The sequence below is a fragment of the Triticum dicoccoides genome, chromosome 2A (assembly GCF_002162155.2).
Source record: "Triticum dicoccoides isolate Atlit2015 ecotype Zavitan chromosome 2A, WEW_v2.0, whole genome shotgun sequence".
Taxonomy (NCBI): domain Eukaryota; kingdom Viridiplantae; phylum Streptophyta; class Magnoliopsida; order Poales; family Poaceae; genus Triticum; species Triticum dicoccoides.
In genome coordinates, this window is record NC_041382.1 from 514553105 (window position 1) to 514570082 (window position 16978).

A 16978-nucleotide genomic window follows, 5' to 3' on the forward strand; every position below is an offset into this window, starting at 1 on the left:
TCGATATTCCCAAGGACGATGGTATGTCTATTATTCTTGGAAGACCCTTTTTGAATACTGCAGGGGCTGTTATTGATTACACTAAAAGCAATGTCACCTTTCATGTTAATGGTAATGAGCATACGGTACACTTTCCGAGGAAACAACCTCAAGTTCATAGTATCAACTCCATTGGAAAAATTCCATCGATTATATTTGGAGGTTTTGAATTTCCTCTTCCTACTGTCAAGAAGAAATATGATATTCTTATTATTGGGGATGTGCATATCCCCGTTGAGGTAACATAGTGTTATTCGAAATTTCTCCGATTCCGTGTTATTCAGAATGAGTTCGTTAACAAGACTTGATCAACCTTGTTAGTGGATTCCTTTTGATGATCATGAGATGGATGAAACTAGAAGGCACAACCTGCTGTACCCTCCTTTTACTTTCTGTTATTTATATTAAATAAAATAAAAATAGTATTTTTCTGTCTGTTATCTGATTATCCGTGCAATATAAAAATACCCCGAAAATAAAAGTTCTCCAAATGCCCTGAAATTTAAATATGATTTTTTCTGGAATATTTGAGAATATTTGGCACTGAGAACACAGTAGGGGGGTCAACCACCTGCCCACGAGGGTGGAGGGCGCGCCCTACCCCCTGGGCGCGCCCCTGCCTCGTGGGCCCACGGTGGCCCTCCTCCACTTATCCTTTCACCCACACACTCATTCTTCCTCACCCAAACACGAGTAACTAGCTCAAACCCGAGTCCAAGCTCATTTTGCTGCCATTTTGGATCTCCTTGCTCAAAGCACCTCTCACAAAACTGCTTGGGGAGATTGTTCCTTGGTATGTGACTCCTCCATCGGTCCAATTAGTTTTTGTTCTAGTGCTTTATTCATTGCAAATTTTTGCTGCTTAGGTGACCCAGTTCTTGAGCTTGCATGTCAAATTTATATGGTCAAAAGTAGTTTTGATGCATGATATAGGCCCTAGGCACTTGTAGGAGTAGTTGCTATCAATATTATTGAGTTTGGTTTACTTTTTTGAAGTTACTAAAAATTTCAGAATTTTTCAGAAAATGATGAAGAGACTTTTGAGGGGCTCATCGAGCCGAAGCTCGAAGGAAAAGGCACCGAAGCCTAAGTATAATCTACCTCACACCGCGGAGGTTCGGTCGTGTGAATGGCCTTCCGATGATTTCTTGAGAGCAGCCGGGATTTATGAAGATTTTCATGAATTGGCTAGGAATGCAGGCCTCACCACTTTCCTCCACGACCAACGCGATCAGTATCTCTTACTCACAAATATTTTCGTGCAAAACTTTCATTTTCCATTCTAGGAGCTCACCACCTACGGTGGAGTTTCATTTATATGATGAGCATAAGGAGATGTCACTTTATGATTTTTGTCGGGTTTGTTTAGTCCCTTTCGAGGGCAAGATAGAGGAACCACATCGCGAGGATGTGGGTGGGTTTATTGATACTATCACTGTAGGGGAAACAAGGAAGGTTTCCGATGCACGAATCACTACCATACATTTTCCTGTTTTTCGCTATTTTGCATTATTTGCTAGTCGTTGTTTAATTGGTCGAGGAAACTGTGGAAACCTTACTGTCCCTGATATTATTATTTTGCTCCATGGTTTATACGGTGATAACTCTGTTAGTATGGGCGGCATTATTGCTAAACGGTTAAGTCTGAACCGTACCAAGGGCCCCATCTTTGGAGGCATCTATGCTTCACGCCTAGCTGCACATTTTAACATACCTATTAGGCATTATGAGAAGGAAGAAAAAGTGCTGCCTCGTGTTTATTTAGATTATAAAAGTATGGTGGCACATGATTTTATTGTTAAGAATAGGGAAGGAGAGCTTAAATACAAATTGTTCTTTGATAAACATCATCCTGAGACTATTACCCTGCCTGCTCCTTCTTTGTTTGATTTATCTGCAGGCCAGTACCTTGTTCTGTTAGAGGCTATTCACGCCTACCGGAACCCTGCACCAGCCATGGAGCCAAAGCCGGAACCACAAGTTGATCCTTCACGACAGTCTAATTACTAGTGGGATCCGGAGATGATTGCCAGCCAGTGGCAATCGAAGTCTTCTTCTTCATCGCAGTACGACCCCAACTATTATTATGGATATCCGCCAGGCCAGCTGTGGCCATAGACCAACTTAGGCCAAAAGCCTAAGCTTGGGGGAGTACGTATTTCTCATTGACATTACATTTATGTTCACACACTCATTGCTAGATGTCGGTGCTCATACTTTTTCATTGTATCATCCATGCTAGTTTAATTTCCTTTTTATGCTTTCTTCTTGTGTGTTTGATAAACCTTAAGAAAAACCAAAAAAATTAATTGTAGCTTTTAATTAGTTTACTTTCCATGCTTGTAGTAGTAATTAAAAAGAAAACCCAAAAAGATTTCATGTTCTTCTTTTACTTGTTGGGAGCTCTCCCGTGTAAATAGTTTCATTTCATTTCTTTTCTTTGGGGTCGATAGGAGAAGACCATAATTAAATTGTTGAAGTGGCTCTTATATGCATACTTGTTGACCTGACAAAAGAGCCCATATTGCCTTGTCTTCTCCTGTTTATTGAATGCTTGCAGATTCCAGCTTAGTCCAATGCACGTGCACTATTATTATTATTCACATCGTTCGGTCATGCAAGTGAAAGACAATTATGACGATATATGATGGTCTAACTAAGATGAGAAAAGCTGGTATGAACTCGACCTCTTTTGTTTTTGTAAATATGATTAGTTCGTCATTCCTGATTCAGCCTATTATGAATAAACATGTTTGCAATGACAACTAGAGATCATAGTTCTTGTGCCATGCTTGATTAGCTAGGAGCTTATAATGGTTTACCTTGCGTGCCAACATGCTATTAAAATGGTTGTGATGTGGTATGATAGGGTGGTATCCTCCTCTGAATGATTTAAGTGACTTGACTTGGCGCATGTTCACGCATGCAGTTCAAACAAAATCAACATAGCCTTCACGATATTTATGTTCATGGTGGATTATATCCTACTCATGCTTGCATTCGGTGTTGATTAATTTTAATGCATGTTCATGACTGTTGTCACTCTCTAGCTGGTCGCTTCCCAGTCTTTTGCTAGCCTTCACCTGTACTAAGCGGGAATACTGCTTGTGCATCCAATCCCTTAAACCCCAAAGTTATTCCATATGAGTCCACTATACCTACCTATATACGGTATCTACCTGTCGTTCCAAGTAAATTTGTATGTGCCAAACTCTAAACCTTCAAATAAATATCTTGTTTTGTATGCTCGAATAGCTCATGTATCAACTAGGGTTGTCTGTATCTTCCATGTTAGGTGGGTTATTCTCAAGAGGAGTGGACTCCGCTCCTCACTCATGAGAAAGTGGCTGGTCACCGGGATGCCCAGTCCCATGCTTTATGCAAACTAAATCAAAATAATTGCAAACAAAACTCCCCCTGGGACTCTTGTTAGTTGGAGACACTCGTTGTTTCAAGCAAGCCATGGATTGATGCTTGTTGGTGGAAGGGGGAGTATAAACTTTACCATTCTGTTTGGGAACCGCCTATAATGTGTATAGCATGGAAGATATTGCCATCTCTTGGTTGTTATGTTGACAATGAAAGTATACCGCTCAAAATATTATTCACCTCTGTTTCAAAACCGAGCTCTGGCACCTCTACAAATCCCTGCTTCCCTCTGCGAAGGGCCTATCTATTTACTTTTATGTTGAGTCATCATCCTCTTATTAAAAAGCACCCTTTGGAGAGCACCGCTGTCATTTGCATTCATTACTATTAGTTTACATTGAGTATGACTTGACTGGATCTCTTTTACCATGAATTACAATGTCTAGTCAGTCCTTGATCTTTAAAGGTGCTCTGCATTTATGTTTTGCGGTCTCAGAAAGGGCTAGCGAGATACCATCTTTTTATATCATATTATGATTGTTTTGAGAAAGTGTTGTCATCCGAGATTTATTATTATTGCTCGCTAGTTGATTATGCTATTGATATGAGTAAACTTGAGACCTAAGCATTATTGCAAATGTGGTTAGTTATAATCTTTGCTGAATACTTGTGTGCTGGCTTTACATATTTACAACAACAAGAGCAAACAGAGTTTGTAAAAGTTTTTCTTTATCGCTTTCAGTTTATCAACTGAATTGCTTAAGGACAAGCAAAGGTTTAAGCTTGGGGGAGTTGATACGTCTCCGTCGTATCTACTTTTCCAAACACTTTTGCCCTTGTTTTGGACTCTAACTTGCATGATTTGAATGGAACTAACCCGGACTGACAATGTTTTCAGCAGAATTACCATGGTTTTATTTATGTGCAGAAACAAACGTTCTCGGAATGACCTGAAACTTCACGGACCAACTTTTTGGAAAATATAAAAAATACCTGCAAAAGATGAAGGCCAGGGGCCCACCACCTGTCCACGAGGGTGGGGCGCGCCTGCCCCCCTAGGGCGCGCCCCCTACCTCGTGGGCCCCCTGGAGCTCCTCCGACTCCAACTCCAACTCTATATATTGTGTTTCGGGGAGAAAAAATCAGAGAGAAGAATTCATCGCGTTTTACGATACAGAGCCGCCGCCAAGCCCTAAAACCTCTCGGGAGGGCTGATCTGGAGTCTGTTCGGGGCTCCGGAGAGGGGAATCCGTCGCCATCGTCATCATCAACCATCCTCCATCACCAATTTCATGATGCTCACCGCCGTGCATGAGTAATTCCATCGTAGGCTTGCTGGACGGTGATGGTTTGGATGAGATCTATCATGTAATCGAGTTAGTTTTGTTAGGGTTTGATCCCTAGTATCCACTATGTTCTGAGATTGATGCTGTTATGACTTTGCTATGCTTAATGCTTGTCACTAGGGCCCGAGTGCCATGATTTCAGATCTGAACCTATTATGTTTTCATCAATATATGAGTGTTCTTGATCCTATCTTGCAAGTCTATAGTCACCTATTATGTGTTATGATCCGTTAACCCCGAAGTGACAATAATCGGGATACTTACCGGTGATGACCGTAGTTTGAGGAGTTCATGTATTCACTATGTGTTAATGCTTTGTTCCGGTACTCCATTAAAAGGAGGCCTTAATATCCCTTAGTTTCCGTAAGGACCCCGCTGCCACGGGAGGGTGGGACAAAAGATGTCATGCAAGTTCTTTTCCATAAGCACGTATGACCATATTCGGAATACATGCCTACATTACATTGATGAACTGGAGCTAGTTCTGTGTCACCCTAGGTTATGATTGTTACATGATGAACCGCATCCGACATAATTCTCCATCACTGATCCATTGCCTACGAGCTTTCCATATATTGTTCTTCGCTTATTTACTTTTCCACTGCTATTGCTATCATCACTACAAAATACCAAAAACATTACTTTTACTACTGTTACCATTTGCAACCATTACCCTACTATCATATTACTTTGCTACTAAATACTTTGCTGCAGATACTAAGTTTCCAGGTGTGGTTGAATTGACAACTCAGCTGCTAATACTTGAGAATATTCTTTGGCTCCCCTTGTGTCGAATCAATAAATTTGGGTTGAATACTCTACCCTCGAAAAATCGTCCATGAAAACCTCACAAATCTTTTCACAAAAGTCAGAGAATATAGCCATCATGAATCTTTGAAAGGTAGAAGGTGCATTACATAAACCAAAAGCATACATCTATAAGCAAAAGTACCAAAAGGGCAAGTAAAAGTAGTCTTTGATTGATCATTGGCTGACACAGGTATTTGAGAGAAACCAGAATAACCATCTAGAAAGCAAAAATGTGTATGTTTGGATAATCTTTCTAGAATTTGATTGATAAAAGGTAAGGGGTAATGATCTTTTTACTAGCTTTATTTAATTTGCAGAAATAAATTACCATCCTATAACCTATAATAATTCTTTGCGGGATCAACTCATCTTTATCATTAGGAACGACAGTAATACCTCCCTTCTTAGGGACACAATGGACAGGACTTACCCACTGACTATCAGCAACGGGATAAATTATACCAGCCTCAAGAAGCTTTAGTATTTCCTTTCTTACCACTTCCTTCATCTTAGGATTCAGCCGTCGTTGATGATCACGAACTGGTTTGGCATCTTCCTCCAAATTTATTTTGTGTTGACACAGAGTGGGACTAATGCCCTTAAGATCGTCAAGAGTATATCCAATAGCAGCATGGTGCTTCTTCAGAGTTTTCAGTAATCTTTCTTCTTCATGCTCTGAAAGGTTAGCACTAATAATAACAGGATATATCTTTTCCTCATCAAGATAAGCATATTTAAGAGTATCAGGTAACGGTTTAAGCTCAAACACGGGATCACCCTTGGGTGGAGGAGGATCCCCTAGGATTTCAACAGGCAAATTGTGTTTCAAGATGGGTTCCTGTTTAAGGAATACTTCATCTATTTCCCTTCTTTCATTCATAAACATACCATTTTCATGGTCTAGGAAATATTGTTCTAAAGGATCACTAGGAGGTACGACAATAGAAGCAAGACCAATAATTCATCCTTACTAGGTAATTCCTCTTCACGGTGTTGTCTACTAAATTTAGAGAAATCAAATTCATCAGACATATCACCTAAACCAATAGTAACAACATCCTTTTTGCAATCTATCTTAGCATTAACTGTGTTCAAGAAGGGTCTACCAAATATAATGGGACAAAAGCTATCTTGTGGGGAACCAAGTACAAGAAAATCAGTAGGATATTTAGTTTTCCCACACACGACTTCAACATCTCTAACAATTCCCATTGGTGAAATAGTATCTCTATTGACAAGTTTAATTGTGACATCAATATCTTCTAATTCAGCAGGTGCAATATCATGCATAATTTCTCTGTATAAGTCAATAGGTATTGCACTAGCACTAGCACCCATATCACACAAGCCATGATAACAATGATCTCCTATTTTAACAGAAATAACAGGCATGCCTACCACATGTCTAGGTTTATCTTTAGCACAAGGTTTAGCAATTCTAGCAGTCTCATCATAGAAATGAATAACATGCCCATCAATATTATCAGACAAGAGATCTTTAACAATAGCAATATTAGGTTCAACTTTAATTTGCTCAGGAGGTGTATAAGTTCTAATATTGCTTTTACGAACCACAGTTGAAGCTTTAGCATAATCTTTTATCCTAACAGGAAAAGGTGGTTTCTCAACATAAGCAGTAGGAACAATAGGATCATTATAAGTGTTAGTCTTTTCTTCAACTTTAATAGGTGCAACTACTTTTACTTCTATGGGAGGATGATATTTAAACCACTTATCCCTAGGGAGATCAACATGAGTAGCAAAAGATTCACAAAAAGAAGCTACTATCTCAGAATCAAGTCCATATTTAGTGCTAAATTTACGGAAAACATCGGTATCCATAAATGATTTAACACAATCAAACTTAGGTGTCATACCTGACTCTTACCTTTGTCGAGGTCCTAATAGTCAAAGTTGCATTTAATTCTTTCCAATAAATCCCATTTGAATTCAATAGTCTTCATCATAAAAGAGCCAGCACAAGAAGTATCGAGCATGGTGCGATTGTTATCAGAAAGCCGAGCATAAATTTTTTGAATAATCATTTCTCTTGAGAGCTCATGATTGGGGCATGAATATAACATTGATTTAAGCCTCCCCCAAGCTTGAGCGATGCTTTCTCCTTCGCGAGGCCAAAAATTATATATATAATTGTGATCACGATGAACAAGATGCATAGGATAAAACTTCTGATGAAATTCCAATTTCAATCGTTTGTAGTTCCATGACCCCGTATCATCACATAGCCTATACCATGTCAATGCATCTCCCTTCAAAGATAAAGGGAAGACCTTCTTCTTAATAACATCTCCGAGCACACCTGCAAGATTAAATACTCCACAAACTTCATCCACATATATTAGTGAAGGAAATATGCCCTAGAGGCAATAATAAAGTTATTATTTATTTCCTTATTTCATGATAAATGTTTATTATTCATGCTAGAATTGTATTAACCGGAAACATAATACATGTGTGAATACATAGACAAACAGAGTGTCACTAGTATGCCTCTACTTGACTAGCTCGTTGATCAAAGATGGTTAAGTTTCCTAACCATATACATGAGTTGTCATTTGATTAATGGGATCACATCATTAGGAGAATGATGTGATTGACTTGACCCATTCCGTTAGCTTAGCACTTGATCGTTTAGTTTGTTGCTATTGCTTTCTTCATGACTTATACATGTTCCTATGACTATGAGATTATGCAACTCCCGTTTACCGGAGGAACACTTTGTGTGCCACCAAACGTCACAATGTAACTGGGTGATTATAAAGGTGATCTATAGGTGTCTCCGAAGGTACTTGTTGGGTTGGCGTATTTCGAGATTAGGATTTGTCACTCCGATTGTCGGAGAGGTATCTCTGGGCCCACTCGGTAATGCACATCACTATAAGCCTTGCAAGCATTGCAACTAATGAGTTAGTTGCGGGATGATGTATTACGGAACGAGTAAAGATACTTGCCGGTAACGAGATTGAACTAGGTATTGAGATACCGATGATCGAATCTCGGGCAAGTAACATACCGATGACAAAGGGAACAACGTATGTTGTTATGCGGCCTGACCGATAAAGATCTTCGTAGAATATGTAGGAGCCAATATGGGCATCCAGGTCCCGCTATTAGTTATTGACCAGAGAGGTCTCTCGGTCATGTCTACATAGTTCCTGAACCCGTAGGGTCCGCACGCTTAACTTTCATTGATGATATAGTACTATGAGTTATGTATGTTGGTGACCGAATGTTGTTCGGAGTTCCGGATAAGATCACAGACATGACGAGGAACTCCGGAATGGTCCGGAGATAAATATTGATATATGGGATAATAGTGTTTGGACTCCGGAAGGGTTCCGGAATTCATCGGAAGGGTTTCCGGATGTTTCCCGAAATGTTTGGGTACGAGAACACTTTATTTGGGCCATAGGGGAAAGCCCACAAGGTTTTTGGAAAGCGCAAAAGGAAGTTTTGCGGAGTCCAGGGGCCAGACGCCAGGGTCCCTGGCGTCTGGGTCCAGACACCGAGAACCCTGGCGTCTGGCCCTGGAGTCCGAGAAGGACTCTTGCCTTTCGGGTGAAACCGACTTTGTGGAGGCTTTTACTCCAAGTTTCGACCCCAAGGCTCAACATATAAATAGAGGGGTAGGACTAGCACCCAAGACACATCAAGAAACACCAAGCCGTGTGCCGGCTACCCCATCCCCTCTAGTTTATCCTCCGTCATAGTTTTCGTAGTGCTTAGGTGAAGCCCTGCGGAGATTGTTCTTCACCAACACCGTCACCACGCCCTCATGCTGCCGGAACTCATCTACTACTTCACCCCTCTTGCTGGATCGAGAAGGCGAGGATGTCACCAAGCCGAACGTGTGCATAACTCGGAGGTGCCGTGCTTTCGGTACTTGGATCGCTCGGATCGTGAAGACGTACGACTACATCAACCGCGTTGATAAAACGCTTCCGCTTTCGGTCTACGAGGGTATGTAGACAACACTCTCCCCTCTCATTGCTATGCATCACCATGATCCTGTGTGTGTGGTAGGAATTTCTTTTTGAAATTACTATGTTCCCCAACAATTAGGTGCTCATCAGGATGCTTTGTTCCATCTCCTGCAAAAGGATTAGCTAGCAGTTTTTCTAACATACCCGAAGTAATTTCAAAGCAGACATCTTCATTTTCAGTAGGTTCAATAGGTTGAGGAGCAACTCTTTGCTCTTCTGGTCGGGGTGAAGATACCCCGAACAAGCCCCTCAGAGGATTACTTTCCATAGTAACAAGTGACAGTAAATTTCAGCACACTATATAAATTTTTCCTTACCAAATTCCACCTACCAAAGGCGCTTCACTCCCCAGCAATGGCGCCAGAAAAGAGTCTTGATGACCCACAAGTATAGGGGATCTATCGTAGTCCTTTCAATAAGTAAGAGTGTCGAACCCAACGAGGAGCAGAAGGAAATGATAAGCGGTTTTCAGCAAGGTATTCTCTGCAAGCACTGAAATTATAGGTAATAGATAGTTTTGTGATTAGATAATTGGTAACGAGCAACAAGTAACAAAAGTAAATAAAGTGCAGCAAGGTGGCCCAATCCTTTTTGTAGCAAAGGACAATCCTGGACAAACTCTTATATGATGTAAAGCGCTTCCGAGGACACATGGGGATATCGTCAAGCTAGTTTTCATCACGTTCATATGATTCGCGTTCGGTACTTTGATAATTTGGTATGTGGGTGACCGGTGCTTGAGTGTTGTACTTACTTGGACAAGCATCCCACTTATGATTAACCTCTATTTCAAGCATCCACAACTACAACAAAAGTATTAAGGTAAACCTAACCATAGCATGAAACATGTGGATCCAAATCAGCCCCTTACGAAACAACGCATAAACTAGGGTTTAAGCTTCTATCACTCTAGCAACCCATCATCTACTTATTACTTCCCAATGCCTTCCTCTAGGCCCAAATAATGGTGAAGTGTTATGTAGTCGACGTTCACATAACACCACTAGAGGAGAGACGACATACATCTCATTAAAATATCGAACGAATACCAAATTCACATGACTACTAATAGCAAGACTTCTCCCATGTCCTCAGGAACAAACGTAACTACTCACAAAGCATATTCATGTTCATAATCAGAGGGGTATTAATATGCATATAGGATCTGAACATATGATCTTCCACCAAGTAAACCAACTAGCATCAACTACAAGGAGTAATCAACACTACTAGCAACCCACAGGTACCAATCCCGGACTTAGAGACAAGAATTGGATACAATTGATGAACTAGGGTTTTGAGAGGAGATGGTGCTGGTGAAGATGTTGATGGAGATTGCCCTCTCCCGATGAGAGGAGCGTTGGTGATGACGATGGAGATGATTTCCCCCTCCCAGAGGGAAGTTTCCCCGGCAGAACAGCTCCGCCAGAGCCCTAGATTGGTTCCGCCAAGGTTCCGTCTCGTGGCGGTGGAGTCTCGTCCGGAAAGATGGCTTCTGATTTTTTTCCTCATCGAAAGACTTCATATAGCAGCGAGGGCAGGGTGTAGCCCCCTGGTGAACTTCTTGCGCTTAGTATTTTTTATATATTCTGAAAATGACTTTCATGAAGTTTCATGACTTTTGGAGCTGTGCAGAATAGGTCTCTAATATTTGCTCCTTTTCCAGCCCAGAATCCCAGCTGCCGGCATTCTCCTTCTTTATGTAAACCTTGTAAAATAAGAGAGAATAGGCATAAGTATTGTGACATAATGTGTAATAGCAGCCCATAATGCAATAAATATCGATATAAAAGCATGATGTAAAATGGACGTATCAGTATCTTGGATTAATCTCCAAGCCTGTTTTTCTAACATCGCCATATTAAATAACTCAATATCTCGAAATCCCAACCCTCCCATATGTTTTGGTTGAGTCATCACCTCACATGACACCCAAGCAACTTTTCTTTCTCCTTTCCTACTGCCCCAGCAAAATTTATGGATCATACTGTTGATTTGAGAGCACAAACCACGTGGAAGTCTAAAGCATGACATAGAGAAAGTTGGAATGGCATGCGCCACAAATTTAATTAAAACTTATTTTCCTAAAGCTGCCAATGTTTTCTCTACCCATCCTTGCACTTTAATCCACAAACGATCCTTAAGATATTTAAAGCACCCATTCTTTGATCGCCCCACATCAGTTGGGAGTCTCAAATATTTTTCTGACAATAATTCATTAGGAACTTGCAAAAAACATTTTATAGCTTCCCTTCTTTTCACCGGTAACAACCTTGCTAGAGAAAATGGATGACTTATCTCTATTGATTCGATGTCTAGACGCATCAAAATATTGTTGTAATAGTTTGCTCACTTTTGTTGCCTCCACCAAATTAGCACCAAAGAACAAGAGACTTCGGAACATTTGAAAAAGTGCAACCTTCACTTTTTCCTTGTTGTATTGCTTGTTCATCATAACATTCATATTCCCAGTAACCTTTGTGGGTATGTGAGATAACACCTCCACCATTCCAATAACTCCTTCAGAAGTATAAAGGTTAGAATAAAATTGAGTTGTCATTGCAGCAAGCTCAATCTGGTCACTGTTAAACGACTTATTCAGGAGGTTTATTGGGTTATGTTAATAGACTGTAGGCGCACCTGTATCTCCTAGTCTATCTCATGTAACTTATTCTTCATGTATTCTATCTCTCCTTGCTTGATCGACAAGCTATGTAATAGAGGACTTTGTATACATCATGATGGGTTTATTCCCAGTATATAACATGGAACCGTCAGCCTGAATCGGCTAAGACGTTACAACAATTCTTACATGGTAATCAGAGCGGGTCTCTTCCGACACATCTAGGTATCGATCGAAACAGCCTTCCGCCAAACCCACCCGATCGAAAGAACCTTCCACCAAAGCCCACCCGAGCAACCCTGCATCCATGGCGTCATCTTCATCATCCATAACATTGCTATACACCCAGGTTACAGAGAAACTCATCCGGCAAAACTACACCTTGTGGCATGCGCAGATTCTTCCACAAGTTCGCAACGCAAGTTTCTATGGACTCCTTGATGGATCGGACAAAGAGCTGGCCAAGAGCATCATCGTCAAGGATAAAGATGGCAAGGACAACACCATCATTAACCCCGAGCACGCGATCTGGGTCAGGCAAGATCAGCTCGTGCTCGGCTACCTACTAAACAATCTGACGAAGGAAGTTCTCATCCAGGTGGTGTCGATCCCCATGGCGCATGCACTCTGGAATTACCTTGCCACCATGTTTGCCTCCACGTCGCGCTCTCGCATCAACAACCTCCGCGTCGCCCTCACCAATGCACAAAAGGGTACGCAAAATGTGGCCACCTACTTTGCCCATATGAGATCGTTGGCCAATGAGCTTGCAGCCGTCGGCCACCCCCTCGATGATGAAGAGTCGATCTCGCATATTCTCTCTGAGCTGGACATGGATTACCAGCCGCTGATCTCCGCCCTCGACGTCCGCACCGAGCTACTCTCCCTCGATCACCTCTTCGCCCTCATGTCCAATTTCGACCAGAGGGTTGAATTGTTTCAGGGCGCCACCGGCAACTTCAAGTCTTCAGCTAATGCTGCTCAACATGGCCGTGGCACATCCAGAGGCTACCGTAACTCTCAACGGAGCAACTCTGGCGGTCCGCGTGGTGGCGGCAATGGCAAATACCAGCAAGGCGGTGGTGGTGGTTACAACCAGCAAGGTAGCAGCGGCGACGGCCACTTCCAACAAGGGGTGGTGGTGGTGGATTTAATCATCATGGTGGTGGTGCAAACAATCACTCCGGCAATGGCCGCCCCTTCTACTCTAACAACAGGGGCCGCCAAGGTGGAGGACAACAGCAAAACACTCAGGGGTTGCTACCTCTTGAGCACTTGCGTTGGTTTTCCATTGAAGAGAAAAGGGTGATGCAGCAAAGTAGCGTAAGTATTTCCCTCAGTTTTTGAGAACCAAGGTATCAATCCAGTAGGAGGCCACGCATGAGTCCCTCTCACCTACACAAACAAATAAATCCTCGCAACCAACGTGATAAGGGGTTGTCAATCCCTACACGGTCACTTACGAGAGTGAGATCTGATAGATATGATAAGATAATATTTTTGGTATTTTTATGATAAAGATGCAAAGTAAAATAAATGGAAAAGGAAATAACTAAGTATTGGAAGATTAATATGATGGAAAATAGACCCAGGGGGCATAGGTTTCACTAGTGGCTTCTCTCAAGAGCATAAGTATTTACGGTGGGTGAACAAATTACTATTGAGCAATTGACAAAATTGAGCATAGTTATGAGAATATCTAGGTATGATCATGTATATAGGCATCACGTCCGAGACAAGTAGACCGACTCTTGCATGCATCTACTACTATTACTCCACACATCGACCGCTATCCAGCATGCATCTAGAGTATTAAGTTCAAGAGAACAGAGTAACACTTTAAGCAAGATGACATGATGTAGAGGGATAAACTCATGCAATATGATATAAACCCCATCTTGTTATTGTAACACCCACAATGCGGCTATAGCTCCCACGTGTCGGAGCACGACTTAGAGGCATAATCGCATAGTAGGCATGATATGATAACGAAGGAAGAAGAATCTTTGAACAAACCACCGTAAGAATTGAAAATGAAAGTAGCAAAGGCACAATTCACCGGGAAGAAATGGAAAACGAATGAAGATACTTGAAGGAATATAGATACAAGTGAACGAAGAGATCGCGAACTGATTAGAAAATACTTGAATGATGCACCAGTAAGATTTGGAGAATGAGAACTGAAAGCTGGGTATGGATACTCCCGAAATGATGGCCTTCGGAGAATCAAACTGAAAGGCTCTTGAAATGCTCTAGATGGGTGAAAAGAATTATCACAATCGAAAACAATTATGAGAGGATGGCGTCAAACTAGAACCACGAATCTTTGAGAAAATGGCTAAGATTTGGAGGAAAAACTCTTCTTCGGTCTTCAAGTGTTGAGAATGACGATGAGAAACAACACCCTAAATTGTTGAGGCACTCCGGAATAATGAAGAATAGAAAGGTTGAACCAACGATGAAAAGAATTTGAAAATCTTGGAGAAAGGTATTTGACTGATGATAACTCATTCTTACGTCAAGCTTTGAGAAAATTTGACGATAGCTCCGGGAAAATTAGAAGAATCAGGTAAGATCCTGGAAAAAGACCTGTGGGTTAGGGCCCACTCAAAAGGTACGTCATTGAATGATTACTTGAAAAGGAGATTGCACCGGTTGATTTAAATGGCTTGAATGAGATAACAACCTCGAAATAGCTTGAACGGATCGAGAATGTAACCGTGAATCTTCTGAGGTATCTTCAGCACTCCGGAACAATTGAATAGCGAGAGGTGAGTAAATAAGATAGTCTTCGGTAAGGACTTCCAACACGGAAAGCATGTGAACCCATGAAAAAGATATGATCAACACCGAAAGCTTGCATTGGAACCACTTGAGAAGAAAGAGAACGAAGAATGATGAACTAGTAAAACATCTTCATGAGAACCACCGGGTAAGAACATTGATGGAAAAGAATGGAGAGACTTCACATCAATAAGATGGATACTTGATTAAGAAATCTGAGTCCTTGAAGAAAAAGGGTGGGAGGGCGGGAAAACAAAGGCAACTTGGGCAGATGGAACGAACACCATTGAGAAGAAATGGTAATTGATCTTTCAATGTTGAATGGATCGGCTTAACTTGAAGAGAAGCACGCAGGTTGAGAAGAAATTGAGATGACAAATTCGATGATCAAGAAGGATTATAATTCACATAGGAATATAAGAACACCACTTAGAAAAGGTATGGAATCCACATTTGACTTCGAAGCAACTCGAATACCACAACTCAAAACAAAGGATTGGCTTGCAGAATAAGCCGGAAACAAACATATGATACACCCCATATCGTATCATGTGTCTGATGGAAAGATATTCTAAGAGCTACTTGAATTCCCACTTATAAACTCTCGAAACTTTCTGGTTATGCAATCAGGTGTTGGGGATACAGGGGAAGCATAATATCTCACCCAAACTAACAATTCCTACATCCAGCTGTATCCATCCTTCAACACATAACCAAGAAATCTTCGGAAATCATTTACCTCAACCTTCGAAAAGCATCCGTTATACGAGTTATGGCAATACTCCCGAACTCCCACCCCAGTACTGGGTGGCGTCGAGGTTATCTCACCAACAACTGCATAAAGGAGATTTTCGATGTCGGCGAACTTAGGTATTTCAGAACTGCAACGATAAAATTGTGATGACAACACCTCGGAGCTCAACTCCCCGGGACACTGCCACAACCCCTAAATGTCAGGAGGCACCAAGAACAGTGTTCTCGTCACAAAACCATCGGAATGATTCCAAGATACCCGCGTGATCCTAAATTTTTTTTAGTGAAATTTGAGAAGAGAAGAGTCAAAACTCTACGTCAGGATGCCTCACCAGAGCGACAAAGGGACTGAGGAGTAGAAAGAATCCTACTCTCCAATATATATAATCCTATAAGACTCAAAACACTTTTTTTTCTAGACTCAACAACGCCAACAATTCGATCAAGCAGGGGGCTCCTAAGTCGGGGAAGGCTATGATTACCAACTTGTAACACCCACGATGCAGCTATATCTCCCACGTGTCGGAGCACGACTTAGAGGCATAACCGCATAGTAGGCATGTCGCAAGAGGGGTAATCTTTACACATCCCATGTACTGAATAAGAATGGGATAAAGAGTTGGCTTACACTCGCCACTTCACACAATACATAAATATAGCATTACATCATCCAGAATACAATCAAGGTCCGACTACGGAACCAAAATAAAGAAAGACAACCCCTAATGCTAGGTCCCCGATCGCCCCAACTGGGCTCCTCTACTGATCAACTAGAAATGAAACAACACAACGAACACGATATTCATCGAGCTCCCACTTGAGCTCGGTTGCTTCACCTACACTGGAATCATCGGCACCTGCAACTGTTTGGAAGTATGTGTGAGTCACGGGGACTCAGCAATCTCACACCCGCGAGATCAAGACTATTTAAGCTTATGGGTAGGAAAGGGTAGTGAGGTGGAGCTGCAGCAAGCACTAACATATATGGTGGCTAACTTACGCAAATGAGAGCGAGAAGAGAAGCAAAGCATGGTCGTGAACTAGAAGTGATCAAGAAGTGATCCTGAAACTACTTACGTTCAAGCATAACACAAGAATCGTGTTCACTTCCCGGACCCCGCTGAGAAGAGACCATCACGGCTACACATGTGGTTGATTCATTTTAATTAAGTTAAGTGTCAAGTTTTCTACAACCGGATATTAACAAATTCCCATGTGCCCATAACCGCGGGCACGACTTTCGAAAGTTC

General features: G+C 41.5%; 1 pseudogene; it reads left to right on the forward strand.

Annotated features, from left to right (window-relative positions):
- The first annotated feature begins 12975 nt into the window (after positions 1–12975).
- Positions 12976–13114, forward strand: LOC119359936 (annotated as a pseudogene).
- Positions 13115–16978: the final 3864 nt, after the last annotated feature.